This window comes from Patagioenas fasciata, chromosome 1, assembly GCF_037038585.1.
Source record: "Patagioenas fasciata isolate bPatFas1 chromosome 1, bPatFas1.hap1, whole genome shotgun sequence".
Classification (NCBI taxonomy): Eukaryota; Metazoa; Chordata; class Aves; order Columbiformes; family Columbidae; genus Patagioenas; species Patagioenas fasciata.
Window position 1 is genome coordinate 178688857 of NC_092520.1, and position 21233 is coordinate 178710089.

Consider the following 21233-nt stretch of genomic DNA (forward strand, 5'->3'; position numbering starts at 1 on the left):
ACCGATTAAGGAACTAATACAGGAGCACTTAAAATACATCACCGCTGTCCAGATTATGTGAGGACCCTTGTGGGTTCTACGAGCAGCACGGAACAATCAGACCACAGATAAAGGATGAAATCCTGACACTCAGAACACAAAGGAGCTTTTCTCACTTCAGTGGGGCAAAGCTGCTGCCTTTGCCCACCCCCCAGGACTCTCTGTTTTCAAAGTATATGAATTGCACCCAATGATTTTCTTCCTCCCCTTCCTTCCTGCCTGTTCCTAATCCCAGCCGTGATTTTAGTGCCTCACTTGGGCAGAAGCCAACATGCTGTCCCTCTGCATGGTCAAAAAACTCATTTTCATGACAGTGTAGTAGGAAATAACTGGCATATTTCCGAATAAACATTTTAGTGTAACTGGCCTTTCAGAGCAATATTTCAGTGGGAAGGATCAATGAAAATGTAAATTAAACGTAACTGATTCAATTCAGACTGCCCACCACAAGCATCCCATTTTAACAAGAGATGCTTTGTTTATTTGCAGTCTTTTTCTAATTCAGCCAAATCCTATTGCTGTTATATTTTTGTATTTGTGCCTCAGGCTCCAAGTCCTGCTCTCAAATAAATAGGAGAAAAAAACCCGATGTGATGACTGGGTCCGTCTTTAACTTCAGGGTGGACCCTTTTGTAATAAATTCCCTTGCAATGGAGAAGCTGTTACCAAGGCACACATTTTACTGATGCCTTCTCCAGGTGGACTGCAAGCTTTTGCTGCCCTTGGACAAAGGAATGATTTGTTTCAAAGGAATCCCTCATAAGTACAGAACTCATTGAGCTCTTTGGTGATCTGCCACTAGTGCTTTTCCACTTTATTTTCTTTTTTTGCCTGCTGATTACACCTGTACACATGTTTATTCCCAAACCACATGAAATCCGCAGACATTCTTAGAGGCTGACTGTTTTCTCCTGCTCAGAAATCCCCATATATTTTTGGCTGCGCACTCTGCATTCATGTGACTCTCACACACTGTAGCTCAATGAAATCTTCTGAAAGAGCTGCCAACTCACCAAATTTTCCATGAATTAGGTCCTGACACTTCAATGAGAGGAAAGACAATGTCTGAAACAAGGCCAGCTCTGGCTTTCTGCCCAGTATGTGTCACAGTAATTCTACCAGCTGCCCTTCTACACAGCACTTCATACTTTTCAGACCACCAAAAAGCCCCTTGAATGCCTTCAGTGATAGCTGGGCTCGAGCTGCCAGCATGTTTTCCCAGCCTCTGGCACCCAGTGGCTCCAGACTGGACCTAGAAAGTTTTTTGTATGCGTTCGGTTTGTTTTGTTGTTATTTTTATGAATGGATTTCACAGGGGACTCTGACTCCAGCACAATCCTATCCAGCCATTCATAAAAAGCAGAGGGAAAATATTGTACTTTGCCCAGTTGGAAACTGTCTCTGATACTGACCAAGGCGTTCAAGAATCTTAGTCATTCAAGACCTTTGCTATCGTAGTGCTTCATGTCGAGAGCTCCCTGGCAGAGCTTGCTTACTGCCAGCCAGCTTTCCACTGGATTTGGGATAGGGAACTCCATGTGTGTTACGCTTTCTCCCTTCAGTGAAGAAGCACAGCTATAAAGGTCCAAAGCCAGGCTCAGTCCTTTGGCCGGTGTTAATGGCACACACTGCTGACATGCCAGAGCCATGCCATGCTGAAGGCTCCAGCTCGTGGTGGTTCAATCACTGCAAGCCCTGGTTTTCAGGGCTTTGCTTTTCCTGCTTCAGCCTGGCTGGCTGGCAGAGCCTTTGGACAAATGCGGGCTGGACAGATCCAGCAAGGTCCAGTCCTGCGAGGATCACAGTGTCCGCTCACTTAGCTCACCCTGTAACAGAAGAACTGAGGTGTACGGACTAATGAGAAACCTCCCAAGCACTCTCTTTCATTTCTTTAACCATTCTGGATGCAATGCCTTTCGAAACTTTTTGACACGCTATAGATACAAATGCCTTGACGCACTAAGCTGTGTGCTCACTGAGTTAAGAGATCTTTTCAGGGCTTCAAAGGAGACACCTCTGATTCAAGAGACTGTTGCAACTGCATGTTCAACTAGCTGGAAAAAGAGATAATCTGTCTTGGTTATGAAAAAGACTGGAAGCATAAAAAGAAAGAAGGACAAGAGACTTTAAGGAGGTGCTTTGGAACAAAATAAAGTTGTAGGCAGGACAACAGCTCCGAACTATTATGTATCCCGCCAGGAGCGTGCACAGTCAGATGGCAGACCTGCTCTGCCAGAGGCTCTTGTGCTTCTGTCAGGGATCACACGTAAGGGGAGCTTTGTGCAGCACAAGACTTCCACAACTTATTTTCATCGTAAGTTTAAAAAACTGCTACTGTACACTGAATGTGTGTCAGCTGAAATTCCATACACTTGAAAGCAAAATCCAGGGTTTTTTACATCATATGCAAGTTTTACATCATAGGCAACCTTAAGTAGCTTTCTTAGATCTGCATGAGACAGAAAGAACAAGCGACAGTGTTGGACAAATCCTGTGACCATGTCATTTAAATGTCTATCATACAAGAACAAATCCAAAATACAGTAGAACGTATTTTGCCATCTTTAAGCTATTAAGTGTGTGAGCTAAGGCAAAAGATAATAATTTAAAATGTCAGGATAAGATTCCTAACTTCGAACAGAAAAAAATAAACCACCTGAAGAGGAAAGCACACAAAGTTTCTGGTGGTTTTATCTTTGCTGTAAGCTTTGGATGTTTGAAGCCCAACTGTTTCTCTTCTACAAGACACTTCTTCCACTCCTCCTCTGTCACCACATCCCTCATTTTATCTTATTTTCTGTTACTTTACTCTTCACCAATATATTAGATCCACTCTTACAGCCTATACAGACACTGGTCAAACAATTGTTTTGCCTTCTCTATGACAGAAAAAAAAAAAAGGAGCAGCCTCATGGGATGAGTCCATATTCATCATATTCATCTTGTACCAGCAGTCAAAAGTAGAATCAAATTCAATTTGTCACACTTCTCATTTGCTGGCGTGCTCCTTCTTACCCTGTGACTTTTCACAGAGTTATAAAAATAAGGAAGGATAAGGGTAAGTCTATGTCAACTAGTGTGAACAATGCTGGAACACATTTTTAACGATCAGAGAGAAAAGCACTGTTTTGCATGGAAATCATCCCCTGACTGCTGTGCCTGAAGCTCCAGGGGCAAGCTGCACACCCACAGTGCTCCTAGATGTTCTGTGCACATCGTCTTCTTCAAATTCACTATTATGAAGGTGTTTGACGGATGCTTCTTGCCAACAGTGACTCTCCATTTTCTTCCTACAGCTTGACACAGACAAGACATTTGCACGGAGGTAGCTCTGCTGGTGAGACTAAAGGACCATGATGGAAACTAACACCCAGTTAGGATGACATTTATAGTGCTGACAGCTCAGTGTTGTGCGGATATCATTAAAATAATTTTGTAGGTCACCCAAACACTTGTAGTTCTAAATTAAAAGATGAGTAAAACCATATTTAGTTTTTTTTGTCTACATATCCTCAAAAAATCAGCAAGTTCACGTTATACCAGTTGAAACCAATATAATCCAAAATAAATCATGTCTTCCAAGCAGTTCCATATGACAGCAGGGTAACTAATGTTCTGCCCTACAGCTTTAATTGGTTTGAGTCCAGCATGGAGGGATAGGACGCTGGGACCGGGGGCCCACGCAGCCAGCGAGAGCCCTCGCCTCTGGGCAAAACCTCCTTTCAGCTTCACCACATCAGCTGGAATCTGCCCCAGACTGCATGGGATTGTGTGCCTGCCGTTCACCCCTCTGGTCCAGGTTTGCTCATGGCTTGCTTTAGAAACGACCTTCCTTTCGAGGGGGCAGCAGAAATGCTTTTTTACCCCGTCAGTAGCGAGGGGGGACACCCTCTCCACACAAGCAGGACTGGCTTGTGTTTTGGAAGCACAGGTCATGAATTCTCCTGCCTCCATCGCATGTTTGCAGTCAACTGGCAACCGTGGTGTCTGTGTACGCACACTGCTGTGGGTCATTAGGATCTAACAGCAAAACCATCTGGCCCTTAGAGTTCAAAGAAGATTTCACAGTCCTCTGTGCAGTCTCATAAATGAGGCTAATAGTAATCTGGAGAATTTTGGCAAAATCTGCGGAACTTTTATTCTTTATTTTCTATCCTACTTGGCACTCCTCTGAGTTTTTAATACCAAATACAAAGTCAGGTCATTCAAAAAATATTTATTAGCTTATTAAACTGACCTCCCCCGACTGCTGCTGGAAAACCCTGCAACATCTCAGGAGCTGCACCAATAACTTTAGCTGACGGCAAGGAGTACTTCTATTCTACTTACAGAAGAGAGCAGAGAGCACCAGAGTTTTCCAAGTATTTAAAGTGACTTTTAGTAGTTATTTGACTAGCAACAAGATTTCATATTTTAATTGGTGAATTCAAAATACACTGCTTCAAATTACTCTTTTAGTAGCCTGAGAATTCAGGCACCAGGACATATATCCAGTCAGGTATGTATACCTCAAATGGAAGTAAAACAAGTGGCTTCAGCAGGGTTGTCATTTCATATGTTTTGTTTATAGAAAGCTACCTTCACTAAAAAAACATCTGTAAGTTGCAATATTTGCAATGCTTTTATGTTTTGAGAGAATGAAACCCAAAAAATAAATGCATTAAAAATAAAATTCTATTTTCTTTTATGCTCCTATAATCCCATTATTTTTCTGCTGCTTTGACACAGCCTTCCTCACAGTGGTACATTTCCCACCACTACAGATCTTGGTAAGTAAAAATTTAATGGTTACAACAGGAAAGGAAAAAACATAATTTTTCTTCATCTGCTAGCTGCACTGTTAGTTCAAGCACAACAATACCCCATTGAGTTTATCAAGGGTATAATCAAAATTCAAAGCACAGTAGCTCTTAGTTCAGTGCTCTTGATAGACGCTGTTGATTTTTATTTTCAGACAGTATTGGTGACATTTCCATAAAATAGTTATGGACATTATGAAATAACCATTTAATAGGCCTTGTATCTGTGGTTCAATACTATGAGCAATGTTTAAATTGGCATATTCAGCTAAAATCAATACAGTTTGGCAGCAGGAGGATCTGTTGTTGTTGACTGCTCTTCTTCAGAGCCACTGCTGCTGTCGTGTTCCCATTACTTCATTATCATCCATCATGTATCTGATAAGCTTTCCTGATGCAATTTGCTCAGGTTTAGTTCAGCACCCTGTGTATCTTTCTGCTAAAAATATTAAGAAGCAATTTCTGCCTTTCAGAATAATTCCAGTATACAGCTCACCACTGAGGCTTTCTTGATATCCACCTAAGGAAACATGAGCTGGCTCCTTTGTCTGGCAAACGTCATCTGTATCTGTGTATCTATAACCCCCTACACAGACAGACTATTGAGAAAGCCAAATGGGAGGCTTCAGTTATTCTTAGTTATAGCATAAGGAAAAAAACCCTACATTTTAGTAGACAGAAATAAATAATAAGTCATTTGCAAAGAAACTAAGCCCTCATGATTCAAGGATATAAACTTATCAGAAACTGCTCAGCTTTATACCTTGCAGACTTCTCCAGACAAATAACTATTGCGCAACTGTTTATCTTCGGACTATATTGTCTGTTTGGATACAGCAACCCCTGTGTTCACCATCCATTTATCTTGGCCCATGTGGAAATGATTTTTGGTCACTACTAAACAGACTAGATTTTAATTGATGACCTAGAGGTGAAAAGCACCATATCACATTACCATCCGGTTCCAACTTTTGTTTTAGAGTCTTCCCTCTCTTCTTGCTCAGGCACCTCCCACTGTATGGATCAAGAAAACAGGGGCAGTTCCTGCTTCAGAAGCTGTTCTTGGAGGTACCACTGATGGTGGCTGCATGGAACTGACCAGGGATGCATGACTGGCATCAGCGGACTCATCTCTTGATCGGACTGACAGGAGCTCCTGAATCCCCCACAACCTTTGCTTTGGCCTCCAATGAAACGAGAGAGTAAATATGGCAGTAAAGTCCCAAAACAGACAATCTGCTGCAAAAACTGCTATTGTGAAGTCTGAACTTCAGTCTTTTTGCTCAAAATTTAACTACCGTCAGGTAACATTTCACTTCCTGGCCTCCTATGTTCATTCCCTCCTCCACATTTTAAGGTCACAAAGACCTCACCTCGTTCAGTAATAGCATCCTTGTGTCATTTAGAGACTGGAAAACATGCACAGCCTAATTTCCACAATGTAGGCTTAGATACAAACAACCAAATTCTTTTCCAGGCCTACAGAAGCTTCTGCCAACAACAGGTCCAAGCCTAGAGGCAGAGATGGAAAAAAGAACAAAGTGGCAGTGATGGAAAACAAGGGGTAAACTGCTCCATGCAGCAGCCCAGGGACTACAGCACAGTCCCAGCAGTGACAGGTGACAACTCTGGCCCCTGCCCCATGTCTCCACCACAAGCCAGAGCTGCACTTCTTCACAAGAGCCCCTGAAGGAGGACACTAGTGAAAATACAATACGCACTTCCCTAGCCTGGGAAGGCAGCCATTCAAACCACCCTGAAGGTAGCAATTCAAGCCAGGGAGTCCCAGTGGCACTTCCCGGTGGCAGCCTGTGACATATTTCTTAACTTAGGTCCATGTTAAAAATGCTGTCACCTCTAGAAACTTGCACTTTGTGTTTTAGCAAGGCACGTGTCAACCAGAGAAGAGCATCAAAGCAAGCAGTACGTAAAGGCAGGCGCACAAGGACACGATTATCACCATTTGTGATGATATACCTAGAAAATCTGCAGCCTTCACATACAGGAAAAAACAATCCAGTCTATGTCCTCAGCCTGGCTTGCATCCGTATCACCTTTCCTCCTGCTGTACGGAGCCATCTCCTCCACACTGCCTAGAGGGAAGAGCCCCTAGGCCATGCTATCTCCTCAGCCACACCTGGGCACCATGTTAGGTGGCAGAGGACAAGCTGGTGAAGGAGAGGAGGTCCCCAACTGCACAGCACAGACTGCAGGCAGGGCAGTACTCCAGGCTGTGCTCAGGTACTGTTCAGCTCACCCAGCACAGACACCACTCAGGAATAGCTATCTGTCCCCTCATCTGTACGCACTGGGGTGAAGATACAAGGGATCTAGGCAACCTCTTTTGTGCAGCCACTTCTGCTCCTTTCGAGATGTAAACCATCTTGTACGGAGCTTATGTGGTCATCCTCAGGCCTGACCCTAAACTCCTGCAGGAGCTTCCCTTTCCCATCCAGCCCACCGCCTCTGTGACCTCCCATTGCCTTGTGACGGCTGGGCAGGGTTTTCCTCCAAAGAAAAGACACACAGTGCAAGGAAGGCAGATCGACTGTGCCTGGCTGATTTTCTGCAGCTGAGGATCTGGCCTGAGGCACTTCTCTTGAACTTCTTTGTCTGAGCAGATCCATTGGTAGCCACATGGCTGGCTGGGGGTGTTTTTGTACGTCTGGGATATACAGATGTCTGATGGCTGTCTGTCTGTCAAATAGATTTGATAATTATGACTGCCCCCAGGAAACTGATGCTGCTGAGAGTGTCTGTCAGAGTCCGACCAGAGCCTGCTGACATCCTGCCACAATTTCATAAAGAAGTCAGTGTTCAAAATAGAAATACATTTTCCACGTACTTGAAATAGACTGGGGGCTTGGTGGCAAGTTTTTGTAATTAATCCACTTCCTGGCTTGATATATTTTGCGATCGTTCTGGCACATGATATGTTAAATACTGAACTCAGTTCATAGTGGTATTTTTAAATTAAAACTACATTCATCATGTCCAAAGGCATGATTTGTACACACTCCTTGCAAAGCAGAAAAAAAGCATTTGCATTGCATTTCTGGTGTGCTTTTACCATTCACTCACTACTAGCAATCTCATCATATGCATCATTGTGAAATTCACATGACACAGTAACATATTTTAGAAGAAGGTGGCAAAATGATTTCCTCTTTTAACCAGCTAGAACCCATTTACTAAAAGACTGCAAAGTCAATGTCTACAATATCGTATCGTCAGTCTCTCGACAACAGCAGAAACACAGTGTGCATGTACATATGCTTCCCTCTGTCTGAAAGAGAGAGAAAGAAGAGGGAAGAAAGAGAGAGAGAAAGAGATTCTGCTCTTGATAACTATGATGTAATTTTGGATTTGTTCTATCTACGTCCCTGGATAGACTCTGAATTTAGCCCAGTCTAGGAGAGAAGAATTTTACTGTAATTTTTACAGGACAATTACCTGACTGTCTAGCTACAGTTATTTAATAGCCTTTTGGAAGCTACATCTGACCTGAAGATCCTATTTGTTGCTTGGCTCTAACAATGTGAACATCAAAGGTATGCGTGTTAGGTATGCACGCAAAGCCCCTGCAGCTTTTTTCATAATCGTACTGAAACCCAATACCACACCAAGAATGCAGCGCCTGGAGCACCCTACTACAGCCCCACTCCCTGCTGCAGCTTAAAGTGGTTTCCTCGCTCTCAGAGCTCCGTCCACCACCACTTGGAAAGCTGCCTGCTTCTAAATGGTACGGTTGTGAGGGACTGCTTGTGAACATTTTACCAAATGCAGGTCATTTCAGAGAACAGGACTGCTCAATATTTACTGCCAGTTCCTGGTAACTCTTCCATATTTTGTTGTTTCTGTTGCTTAAGCGACAAAACCTGACTTTTCACATCAAAAAAAAAAAAACAAAGCTAAATCCTGTCCTTGGCTAAATTCTGACCTTGGTTCAAACCAGTTGCAGAGCCTACCCTAAGAGGTAAATGCTTCCATCTCCCAACTAGTGACATTTTATTATGCTTGGAACCTATATGGTTTGGGACGTGCCAAAAATACACCAGTTGGTAGCATCTGTGGCTAGGTGGTCCTGGCAGCAGAGGTGAAAGCAGCTTGCTGGATGACGGGGGAGGATAGCTGGCCTCCAAATGCTGTAGTTGGCACAGAGATACATACCATTTCTGGGAATTAAGTACCTGGGGTAGGCAGAAGCTTGATTTGCAGCTGAACATAATCCGCCTTTGTGAGACCAGTATTACATCAGCACCAGATTGTTTAACAGCAGCTGCAAGATCATTTTAGCATTGGCAGCAGTGTGGCCAAGGATACCCTGAACCTCTAGATATTAACAGGTAAGGGAGCTACTAATCGTGTGGAGCATGTCCCCACATTCCTTGCCTGTGACTACCCAGGCCAGCCTTAAGCAAGGCTTTATCTTGGGGAATAAGACAAAGAACGTGAAGGTCCATCTGGAGGTGGGCCCTATGGACACCAGAGGCTGCTGCAACCCATTGCTCTCCCAGGCAAACCCCATGGCCAGCAAGGAGGCCACCAGTGAGGGAAGGACAGCATTTGAAGAAAGGGCAAGGAAACAACAGTATAGCTTGGGACAGCATGTGTACACATAGGAGCTTCTGGAAATCTTGGTTGGTAGGGACAGGGCTGGGAAGTTTTGGTTGGGTTGCACAGTGGGAAAGACCCAAAAAGATGAAGGGACAAAAGTTGTAAGGAGAGATGGTGGGGAAGAGCGGGACCAAACGCACCCCACCTTCCCTGCTTGCACACAAATGGGAACAGTGTCTCTGCACTGCCTGTTATATGCAAGGAACTGAGAGGAAACACACAGAAGTACCTTATCAATATTTTTTTTTGTCCACCAATGCACACATAAGGTGGCTGTATTGTTGTCATACTTTTGGTTTCTTTTGTGGTCTTAAAACTCAGTGTGCTACTGACATATTTTGGGGGGGTTTGTGGTGTTTTTAAAGAGAGTAATCAGGAAGTTTGGTCAGAAAGACTGTTTTTAGGTGCCGGTGGGTTTTTTAGATTTTAGGATCAGATGCATTTTGTAGGCTTTATGGGGGTGCTTCATCTTCCCAGATCATAATAAAGAAGAGAGAAATAGAAAGGCCCTGAGACTGTACTGCCTTGGGGAGCCGAGGATTACACCCCTACCCGCAAGCAGAGCAACAACCTGTCATTGAAGGCTGATGACAGCAGGATCCGCAGGAGCACGTGCTCTTCCTGAAGAAGAACTCAAGCCATCTCTCAGCACGGCAATCTGTGCAGAAGCAGGTCTGCTTCAGCTTTGTGGTTAGACGGCGCTGGCAGCGGGACAGCCGGGACATGCACTGTTTGTTATACACGCACTTCAAAAGGGTGGGGGACAGTGATGGGATAAGGAGTTACCCAAGCCTCTTCACTTTTCATCACCTCCCAGGAATGTCTGCCTTCAGGGCTAATTTAGATTCATCTACGTTAATAAATGTGTGGCCTTTTCCATCATATTTTTTTCATTTTAACTCCTGTCTGCCCTTGCTGGCACATGCCCTTGGCAATTTGTGGTTATTTTGCTCATTTGGCATTGTATAATTGTCCTTTATTACTGAATATAGATTTTTTTATATATTTTTTTTTTTTAGTTAAGCAAACACAGACCTCATGAAAGCAATACAGTCTAGCTCCATTTTACTAAGCAAATACTGGGCTTTTTTTCCTTTCCTTCTTTCTCTCAGTAAAAAAGACAATGTTTTGCTAGCCGTAAACTCGTTTGGAAGCCTGAAAGGGATGATTTTGTGAGTTTTCCAGATGCATCATCACAGTTCCAGAAAGCTTCCTGACTGACAGGAAAGCCAGGACTTCTGTGAGATCTCCACATCAGGATATTATTAATAAACATTCTGTACTTCAGAGGGACCCCCCCCCCAATATCACGAGAGCTCTATATGGCTCCCTGCTCAGCGCTAAGGATGTCCCCTCGCTCTCCTTACTCCTTAGTGTGGTGGGGCCCAACCTTTTGGGCTGGGGTTGGTTGAACAGTTCCTTACAGAGGAATTCAAGGTCTCTATGCTCAACTCCAGCCATGACTTAATATATGAAGACACTTCTTTCACATCCATGCTCATCCCATGACAAGATGATGTCTGTGCTTGGACCATCCAATAGACATGAGATCAGATGGGTGGAGAGCAGGATCCACACATCCTCGAAGAGAGAGTGGAGTGAAAACAAGGCTGTTGTCCTCCATCCAGGATAAGGGCCTTCAGAAAAGAGGATGCAGGGTAATTTCGCACTGTTTATAATTTTGGCAGAAATGCTCCAGTCTGCGAGCTTTAGTTTAACCAGTGTTGCTCTAGAAAACATTAGTAGGTCTATTTAAAATTTTGAACCTTCACTTATAGCACTGGCCAGTAATACCTGGGAATGCGCTTTCCACCTGCCTGTCTCAGCCATGTTACACTCCAGATACAGGGCTGCCCATGTCCTAAGGGAGTCTTTACTGTGCAGGAGCTGCGTTTGTGGAGGAGCTTGGGATGCCAATGAACCACACAGACTTTAGGAGCAAAATGCATAATACATTCAGTGATTAGCGTCCCCTAGTAACACAAATACAGACACACACACCTAGTTCCTGAAGACCACAGAACTAATCCAAATCTGAACCCGACCTACTGATACATAGTAGACAAGGGCAATCTCCAAGCAAAATACTTGGGAAGTGCCTGGACACCACCAAGACGAACATGTTTTTCTACCTCCTCATTCATATCACTTGTGGTTTATTTTTTTTTTTCCAAGTACATTTTTCTTAACCCTCAGTGTTCCTCCAGAAACCGAAATCTAACTCATTACCAGGTGTCCTGTGGGAGAGCTGTGATGCTGTATGATGGGTCATATTGATACCACTCTTCAGCTCAACATGGATTTCCTTAGGAAAAACTTAAGAACATATATCAGATAACTAAAACCAATCATAATATTGAAATACATAATCTCCCAATATCCTTTTCATCTCTGCAAATCTCAAAGTAATTTACACACTGGAAGTGACATGGGAGCCTTATAAAGGGATCTGTTTCACTTCGCACCGAAGGGCAGACATTTCTGGGATGGGATCTGGCAACTGTTCTAAGAGCACAAGACAATGTTACATAAAGCTGTGGCACAAGCGGAGGAATAGTACAGTCAGTGCACATGGCAGGGAAGGAAGGATGTGATTATCCAAACCGGAGTTTGGCCATGACACTGGGGTCAAACCCTGACTCTTGAAAGTGCCATGGGAAGTCTGGTGATCACAACTTATCAAGGGCCTTGATTTTACATCTCATCTGAGAAACACCACCTTCAGTAACAGTTTTCTTGAATAGCACGCAGAGGCATTCTTCTTAAGCGAATCAGAAAGAAAAGTGCACCCCAGCACAGCAGCTAGGTGTCCTTGGGGGTACTCATTTTGTTTCTCAGTTAGCCTATATAATCTGAGAGCCATGGGGACATATATCCCCTTTGCAGCACTGGTCTACAAAGAGAACAGGACACTGCTTGTGTTAGATGCATTTACCAGAAACTCAGAGCACAGCCCCACTATTTTCAAAACAGTAATACTCCGCCCATGACCATCTTGTGACTTCTGTTGTCTAAAATGTGAATCACCCTAAATATTTGACCTGTGAATAGCTACTAACCAAACAACCAACCTTCCATTGTGGTATTATCGAGCTACTGCATTCTGTATGATTTAAGTACAATGAGCACATCACTGGCTTAAAAGGCATTTTAAAAGTCATCACCAAGTAAGCAGCAGTAACAGAATACATATGAGTTTCAGCCTACTTCAGATGTGTGGATACATAGCATCACTTCACACGTATTTTACTACGGTGAAGGAATAGTACCTAGCAATGAGGACAGGCTAGCACCCTGTGCTTGGGGTAGTCAGTAACACTTATCAAAGCCCAGCCAGGACATTATAACTCGGCTGTGCATTAAATATCTCGAACTAGAAATTATTACTATATCCATTCTTTCAGATGCAGAGAAAGGAACTTAAGGAGAGCTAGTCTGTCTCATAGAACTACTGCCAAGATGGGTTTATTTTTCACAAGCATTTCCTCACACAGCAGGAACATGCGTGCATGTGCTACAGAGAAATTAAACAATAAATTATGATCAAGGACAACTGAAGGAGTTGACAAAAAAGCCTCTAAGACCAGATGCACATAACTAGAAGTCTCAAATTTGTTTGAACAATCTCACAGAAGCGAACTCAACTCAAACTCATCAAGTTGGTAGCATGAGTAACTGCATGTGGGAGAGCACAGGACTGAGGCACTGGAAGAAAACAAGTCTTGGGAGGTTCTACAGGTATCATAGATATATATATATATCTTTCAGCTATGAAGTTATATATAATGTAGGAATACGCAGCAATGCCTCTTCAGAAGAAATTTAGAATCAGTTATTGGTTTTTGCTTTAGGTAGGTACTGGTCTTGAACACACTTGAGGAAACAGCATTGTGTACATTAGATCACATTAGACAGCTTCCACTCAAATGCGATATGAGTGACACGGCATGGAGAGTAGACCAGCAAACCTAACAGCTCATTGCCTTTTTATAAAATCAGAACCAAAACTGTGATTTTTGCCTGACAGTAACCAAGCACAAGTTGCCCTATTTTCAAAGTAAAATGTAGTTAACAGAAACATGGGCATGTTTGCTCCTGATCTCACTTTAGAAGCTCAAGTGAATGTTTGTCTGCTTTACTGGACATATACAAGTATTAATTAACCTGTCACCCTGCTAATTTTTACTTATTTAATACCAGTAATACTATTAATTATTCTATATTATTTCCTTGTGCTCTTAAAAGCAGCTGGACTTAATGTTAAACATTTTCTCTTATTTCCTTTCTGCCACTGCCTTTTCTGTAAAGGAGCATTGCTGCATCTTAACTGCACCAAGTGCCCACAGCATTATAAAAAACCCCAGCAATAAATACACAAAATCTTGCTTGTTGCTTTATTCAGTTTATTATTCTCTTATTGTTTCACTTTAATTGCTGGAGCTTGATACCATACTCATTTTCCTCAGTCAGTTCATAATATCTATTTCCCTGAAGGTCAGAAACAATATCTCCGGAAATACCACCTGCTATTCAGGGATATCACAGGAAATTTGCATTTCCACTTCATAAAGTGTTATTATTTTGGACTGACAACCTATACTCATTTCTTTACCCCAAAGCGTTAGGATCTCTGCAAGCTAGAAAGAGACAGTATGGGTGTCCTGGCTGGCCTTCCACTAGCATTTCATGGTCATTAACAATCAAGAGCAAGAAGACAAACAACTTGCTGCTGAAAGATGGGCGTGCTTCACATGCAACTCTCCCTGTCACTTCCACAGGAGTACAGGAGCAGCCCAGACTCTTTGCCGGTCTCTCCAAGCCTGGCCAGCCCTCCTTTCGGGGCTGGGTTGCTGCCTGAACACATTCTTCCACCCACTGCAAACAGCACTGAGGAACGAGGTGGTAGATGCAGCCAGAGGATTTACTCCCCTGTGGGAACACAGAAGACTTGAGTGTGGTTCTATGGGCAGTTGGACATCCTCTCTCCAGCCTTGTATTCATGGGGTGTGAGAATGCAGCATTTTGGGACCATTGGCAGGGGAAGTAAAGCTGCCCCCTATTAGGTACTCACAAGCCTTGCAACCTTTACACCAGCTGTAGCAGACACCCCAAAACCAAACTTCAGCCCTTCAGCATTTTTTCCCCTGAAGAACGTTTTGAGGCAGCTGCCTTTACAAACTCCAGCAATGTTTTTCCTTAGCTTTATCAGCACAGCCATGAGCGAACAGGCAGCAAAGAGGAGACCTGTTAGCAGGAACGTGCAGTCCCGCGTATTTCTGGATGCATTTTCTACACAACATGGAGTAGGTTAAACTTGAGTGGCCTTTTTCCCTGTTCTTCAAACTTACCTTTGGCCTTTCTGATTTCTCCTCCCATGCCCTGCAGCACAGAGTTACCTGCCGGGAGCGGAGGCGGCCAGAACAGCAAGTGCCCAGGCTGCACATCCCATCCCTCACGCTCACATCAGGCAGCGTGTGCTGCATGAAATGCCAGTGGAAGAGGGGTATTCACAGCCACCTATGGCTTCTCCCAGCAAGGCCATCCTGTGGCCCAGAAACACACCCAATGATGAGCACGAGGAAAGCAGACTGAAGGCAGAAATGTGCTTAAAGATGGCTTTATTTGTGGAGATCTGTCCAAATCCAGTTCTGTGGCTCAGGAGGAAGTGTGACTGTGGGAACTTTGTTGCACAGTTTCTTCTTGGCTGACTGAACACATCCCAGAGATTTTACTTCTGGGAAGAATGCCTTCAAGTGATTTTTTTTTTTTTAAATGATGAAGTTGTTTCAAGGCATATCTCTATTTCAAGTAGCAGCACTGGAGACTGCTGAGGGAGGGCAGTGAGCCTTAGTGGCCAAATTAAAAGAAATTTTCCTTTCGGCTGGCTGCACGAAAGGGCACAATTGAGGCAGCAGCAGAGGAGCACACTCACCGACAGCATCCCTGAGTCACTCTCCAGCCCTGCTGCACCCCCAGGGCCCAAAGTTTGGTTTGCTCCTCTCATCCAAGAAGAGGAAACACAAAGAGGTATAAGGTCACCAGGACCTTTCCCAGACATGAGGACTATCACAAACCAGCTGAGAATTTTCCCCCTCGGGGACTCCTGCCTGGATATTTGGATTTAGCAGTCCAAGTCAATGGCGCGAGGTCTTGCTGTCAGAAGAGAGCTGCGAGCTGGCACCGACTCAGACGCTGTTTACACAAGACCTGTCTTTTAAAACTTCAGACTGATAAAACTAATGACTGTGTTGAGAGATGCTCATAAAACACTGAGTCAACCCTTATTCAATTAAGGAAGCTGTCACTGATCTCTCAAGGAGGCCTGAATGGGTTATTCCCCTCTATGCTGTGCTGAACTCAGCAATATCAATCTGCGTGACACTTTGGATGACCTGGGCTAGCAGTCAGAAAGTTCAAAAGGCGAGGAACACCTCTCAACCGGAATAAACAGGGAGGAACATTTGGAAATAACACTTAAAATTACAATTAGGTGTCTGGTACCCAATCCTGCCTGGAAGTTTTTGTGCTGCTAAAAAGTTACCTAGGAGGAATAGCAAGAAATGACTGTAAATCAGCCCCAGCCTCCTTCAAGGATGATTTAAAAATCATAAGAAGGATAAATGCCAATGTTTAATATTTAAACAAAAAAATGTTTAATTTTTAAACATTTATGTTCCTTTTATGATGGTTAAATCAATATTAATACAGAATGTAAACCATTTTATAGCCTCCACACAGGACTCCCCTGTCGCTCCCTTCCCACAAAGTCTGTTTTGTAGGCAGATGAGCACTACGAGAGGGAGGTTCAGAAATGCTGGTCCTAATAAATAACTCCAGAGCAAGACCTGCCACCCTTCTTCAGACACACTGCCTAATGACTTCAGTGAGAGTTCTGCCCCAATAAAAATATAGAGCTTTGGCTCATTACCTTCAAATGAACAGAAGAGTTTATTTGTGTTTTGAGGTGCTTCCTCCTGTCTGAACTTCCAGTTTTCCAGGCTGAGCCAAAGATATACAAAGGGTGTTTCCTGCGATCCCCCAGGTTGTACGCGCACTCTGAAGGGCTCCCAAATTACTCTGTTTCGTGATTTGAGTTTATACCTGCAACCCCTGTCTTCACTGAGCAGAAGCAGTGGATGGAGATGCGATGTCTTAACAATGAGCTTTGACTGAGTTGGAAAACAATCTTTCTCCAATGCTAGCCTCTGAAGATAAAATCTTTATCTAACATTCTTCAGCCTTCATCCCCTCTGCAAACTATGCATACTGAGACATGCTGTGTTTCTAAAAAGCTCTTACAACCTATAGATGAAAACAAGTATAGTGCAGAAAAACGGGGCAGAAACAATAGCCAACAGCCATTCTTCCCCCATTTATTTCCACAAGTTTGCTCTAACAAGACCATCCAAAAAGCAGTCAGTAACTGCTCGCAAGCAAACCTCACACCAGCCTGCTGCCTCCTGTTAATGCCACGCAGCTGCTGCTCCCATCCATTCATTTCCTCACACATTTGAACTTCATTCATTCATTCACTTGGGAGAAGGTGCTGTGGTTCTCTCCCCTCTCGGCCCCTTTCCTTTCCAGAAAGCACCCCAGTGCCGAGGGCTGCAAAGCAGCCCCCCAGCTCCCCTCCTCAGTGTCCCCCTGCCATGGTCCTTTGGAGAGGGGCACAGGGAGGAAGTGGTTCTGACATGTATTTTACTGATGTTTTAAAGCATATGGTCTGAATGCCCTGAATGCCGTGGAAGATTACTGTCACATGTCCTAACTCACTGCCTATCTGTTGACACAGTATCACCTTTCATAAATTGCTGGATACCATTTTCCCATCAGCATCGCTCTAAACACAGGAATTACAGGCAGGACACAAATCCAAACAACCCTTATACGCTTAATAAAATAAATAAAAATCAGCCCCTTAAATGTTTTTCCTTTAAAGGAATTTTCCTTATTTTAGATCAAACACTTCCTTGGGATCCTTGCTAATTTGTAGTTTCCAGTGCCATAAATAACTAACACAAAGGAAAAAAAATACAGTGCATTCAAAATCAGCCTGACTTATATTTTTAAATTCTAAAATATGTGCTCATGTCATGCTTTGGGTACTGGCACAACTTCTGAATGAATGCAAACAAAGCAAGATCTGCTTGAATGCATCAGAGCCCCTAATGCATACTTAGCATAGCTCCAGGTCAGTGGAGCCAGACCAATTTACACCAGTTCAACAGTTGGCCCACAAACTCCACATGAGCATGGTATATCTGTAAGTACCTCCTCCCTTCCCTCCTTCTCCAACTTGTGAATGGGTTAATGCCGCGTATCTCAGTACGCCTCTGAACTATTTGGATTCGGTTCAGGTCACGCGAAAGCAGGCTGGAAAAAACACACATGCATCTCTGGCATCTCCTCCCCGCTCCACACACGCTTGAACACAGTGATGGAGGGATAACCTCAGCTTTTCGTAGGGAAACTGATTACTGGTATGCTAGTTCAGCGTGGACTATAAAATGTTACATCTTGGGGTTTTCCACCAAGATAAAATTTTCTGAAGTGAGCAAGTACTTTCAATTCAAAATTTCATTTTCAACTGAAACCTGATTTTCTGATTCTGGCAGTAGCTAAGAAATCTTTATATTCTGCTAACAGAGCACCTTTGTGTGCTTCCACTCCTGAAACCTGCCTCCTTCTCAAGCCCCACACATTTTGGCTTTCAATAGGGCCTGTAGGTCCATGGATGGAGGCTTCACTGACTCGGATCCCTGAGTGCCTTGCTTTTATCCTCCCGTCACTTACACAAGCGGAGGTTAGCATATATTAAACGACTGGATTTTTCTGCTCGAAGTGTACAGGGAAAGAACAGTGATGTGTTTGAGAGCCAAATGTAAGCCATTTGGGGATGTGCTTGAAAAAATCAACACCTGGCAGCTGGTGATCAGCCAGGTTTCAGTCCAAGGACGCACTACTGGTGAGAACTGGCTCGTGTCATGCAAGGAGACACACTCTGCTGTTAATTACTCCAAGAGGAACCCAAGTGTAGGGCCCCTCAGAGCAACACACTCACTCACTGTGGCACAATACTGGGATTTCTCTGGCTTGCAGTAACATTTGAAATGTATATGAAGCCCCTATTGCTACAGTACTGATAATTTCCCACATAATAAAAATATACATAAATGATTACTATTTTCCCCCCTTCCTGTTGTCTTTTAAGAACAGCTTAATTACTGCATTGAGTTTATCTCCTGTCGGCAAATGTCTACAGATGTTCTCATAAGCATGCACCAAACTCCAGTGCATTTGAGCAGCCATGCTTATGGACCATAAAACAATCTTCACCACATTCTAAGATCTCCTTTGGTCACTTCATGCTCCCAAGGTCTCTGAAGAACACACATTTGCATTCTAATCCTTCCATCATGTCTGCCTGAGCCTCTATCACATCTGACACAATAGCAGTCTGGGAAGTGAAATGTTAAGCTGGCAGCCTATGCTTAACATATGGATTTTCACAAAAGAGAAAAAAAAACCAACAAACCACCACCAACACCACCATCACCAAAACACAAACAAACCCACCAAGCCTCCGGAAAGTGTCATTTATCACAGAATCACAGAATGGTTTGGGTTGGAATAGACCTTCAAAGGTCACCTAGTCCAACCCCCTGCAATGAGCAGGGACATCTTCAACTAGATCAGGTTGCTCAGAGCCCCGTCCAGTCTGGCCTTGAATGTCTCCATGGATGGGGCATCTGCCACCTCTCTGGGCAACCTGTGCCAGTGTTTTGCCACCCTCATTGTAAAAAATTTCTTCCTTGTGTCTAGCCTAAATCTCTCCTCCTTCAGTTTAAAACCATTGCCCCTTGTCCTGTTGCAACAGGCCCTGCTAAAATGTCTGTCCCCATCTTTCTTACAGGCCCCTTTAAAGTAGTGAAAGGCACAGTAAGGTCTTCCTGAAGTCTTCTTGTCTCCAGGTTGAAAAACCTCAACTTTCTCAGCCTGTCCATGTCAGTGTAGGTCACAGGGCCATTAACCCCTTCCGTGAGGGCTCGATCTGGGGCTGCAGTGGCAGAGCTGCCCCAGCTCCCAGTGCTCCCCACAGGACTGGCCCATGGGGCAGTCAGGCCACCAGCTCCAGCAGCACAGAACAGCCCAGGCTTTGCCTTCTGAGCACGATGACGGTGCTGGTCACCACCATCACCCTCTTCGTGGCTCCACCAGTACAGTGAGTAGCTACACAGCTTCTGGCATAGAGCTTAAAACCTGAATAAAGATACAGCATGTGTTACCCAACTTTGCAGCAAGTTTCTAAGTGCAAAACCTGCTGGTGGTGTCCCAGACCTGCTGTAGCAGCTCTTTGCTCCAATTGCTGCAATTGCTGCTCATCAGAGCTCTCATAAGCAGCCACAGATTGGGGCAAGCGACCAAGCTTAAAACCCTTTTGTTCCTCCTGATCAGAACATCAGCACACGACCGTTCCCCAGAATTATTGGTCTAGTGCCTTTATCAAGTAGTTATGATAGTAATGATAATGCGGTAATGATATAATCCAGATGAAGAATTAACAGATGACTTTGATTCTAGGACTGTCAGACTAACACCTTTCACAAGAACTAAACTGACCTGACAAACAGTTTTTAAAAGAAAAACAATACAAAGTACCAGGCACTGAAAAGCAGGCTGGGAAACACTGACAGTAGTTTTGTAACATAAAACAATCCTAGAATTTCCAGGTGAATCTAGTGGATGTCACAGACTAACAATACCTACAAAAGTTCCACCAAAAAAAATAGTCCAGACATCAGTATATCATGGCATTCTTAGAGTTTAGAGAGTGTTACCTCTGCAGCCCCCAAACTGCCCCCAGCCAGAGAGTGCCCTGTGGGGGCTGCACAAGCTGTCTGTGGGGCCAGCGTCTTGCTTGTGGGTCATTTATTTACATCAAATTATCTAAAGTATCTATAGAAACTAGAGGAGAATGGAGAGAAATGAAGAAGTAGACTAGCGTTGTTTGACATCCACATCCTTGTGTTTCAGGGCATCTGACAAGCATTAAAGGCCCGTAACCGTCTATTACGAGACTGTTTGTATCCTTTTCTCATGCTGACTATTATATACAGGACGTTAGATTTGCAAATGCATGATCTAATCCTGTATTGCAATATATTTTTTTTCAAAAAGGAGATGCCTACATGATACTTGGAAGTGTAACAACCCCTATTCCCTCACTGGCGACCTTAAAACACAGTCCTCTTCCTGAGGAGATGGGGAATTATGTTGTATTTTCACACATGTGGATAGCCAGTTAACTTGTACACAAAATCTTTTTACTGTCCAGTTCCTTAATTTTGTCATGTATAAAAACAGTAAAGAAAATTATTGCCTATAAAATGTTTGTTTCTGTTTTAGCAAAAGAAATGTAAAATATGTCCAAATGCAGCCAAAATCCTATTTTTGTCTTATTCTAACTAAACCATGGCCAAACCAATTTCCTTCAAAATTTGAGGAAAAAAGCAATGTTCCTAGATCTTGGGAGAGAACTTGTGCAGTACATTTCAATCTAGAGAGAATTTTATGGCTGCGTTATTACTAATAAACAAAGTTTATAATGGAAACATTGACAGGATCTCCACCGAAGCGATACCAGCACGAGCTGCTGTAATAAACTCAATTAACATCTAACAGAAACTCTGATCTCATCACTTGCCAACTAACATCATGCTCGGAATAAAATAAAACTAGCGTGGACTGGCTTCTGTCAGTTCTTGAAGACCACCATCC

The 21233-nt window shown here is 43.6% G+C and overlaps 1 protein-coding gene across 1 annotated transcript in view; it reads right to left on the reverse strand.

Annotated features, from left to right (window-relative positions):
- HMGA2 (high mobility group AT-hook 2) overlaps nt 1-21233 on the reverse strand; it is a 159689-nt gene that overhangs the window by 25698 nt on the left and 112758 nt on the right. The gene's annotated exons all lie outside the window — the stretch shown is intronic.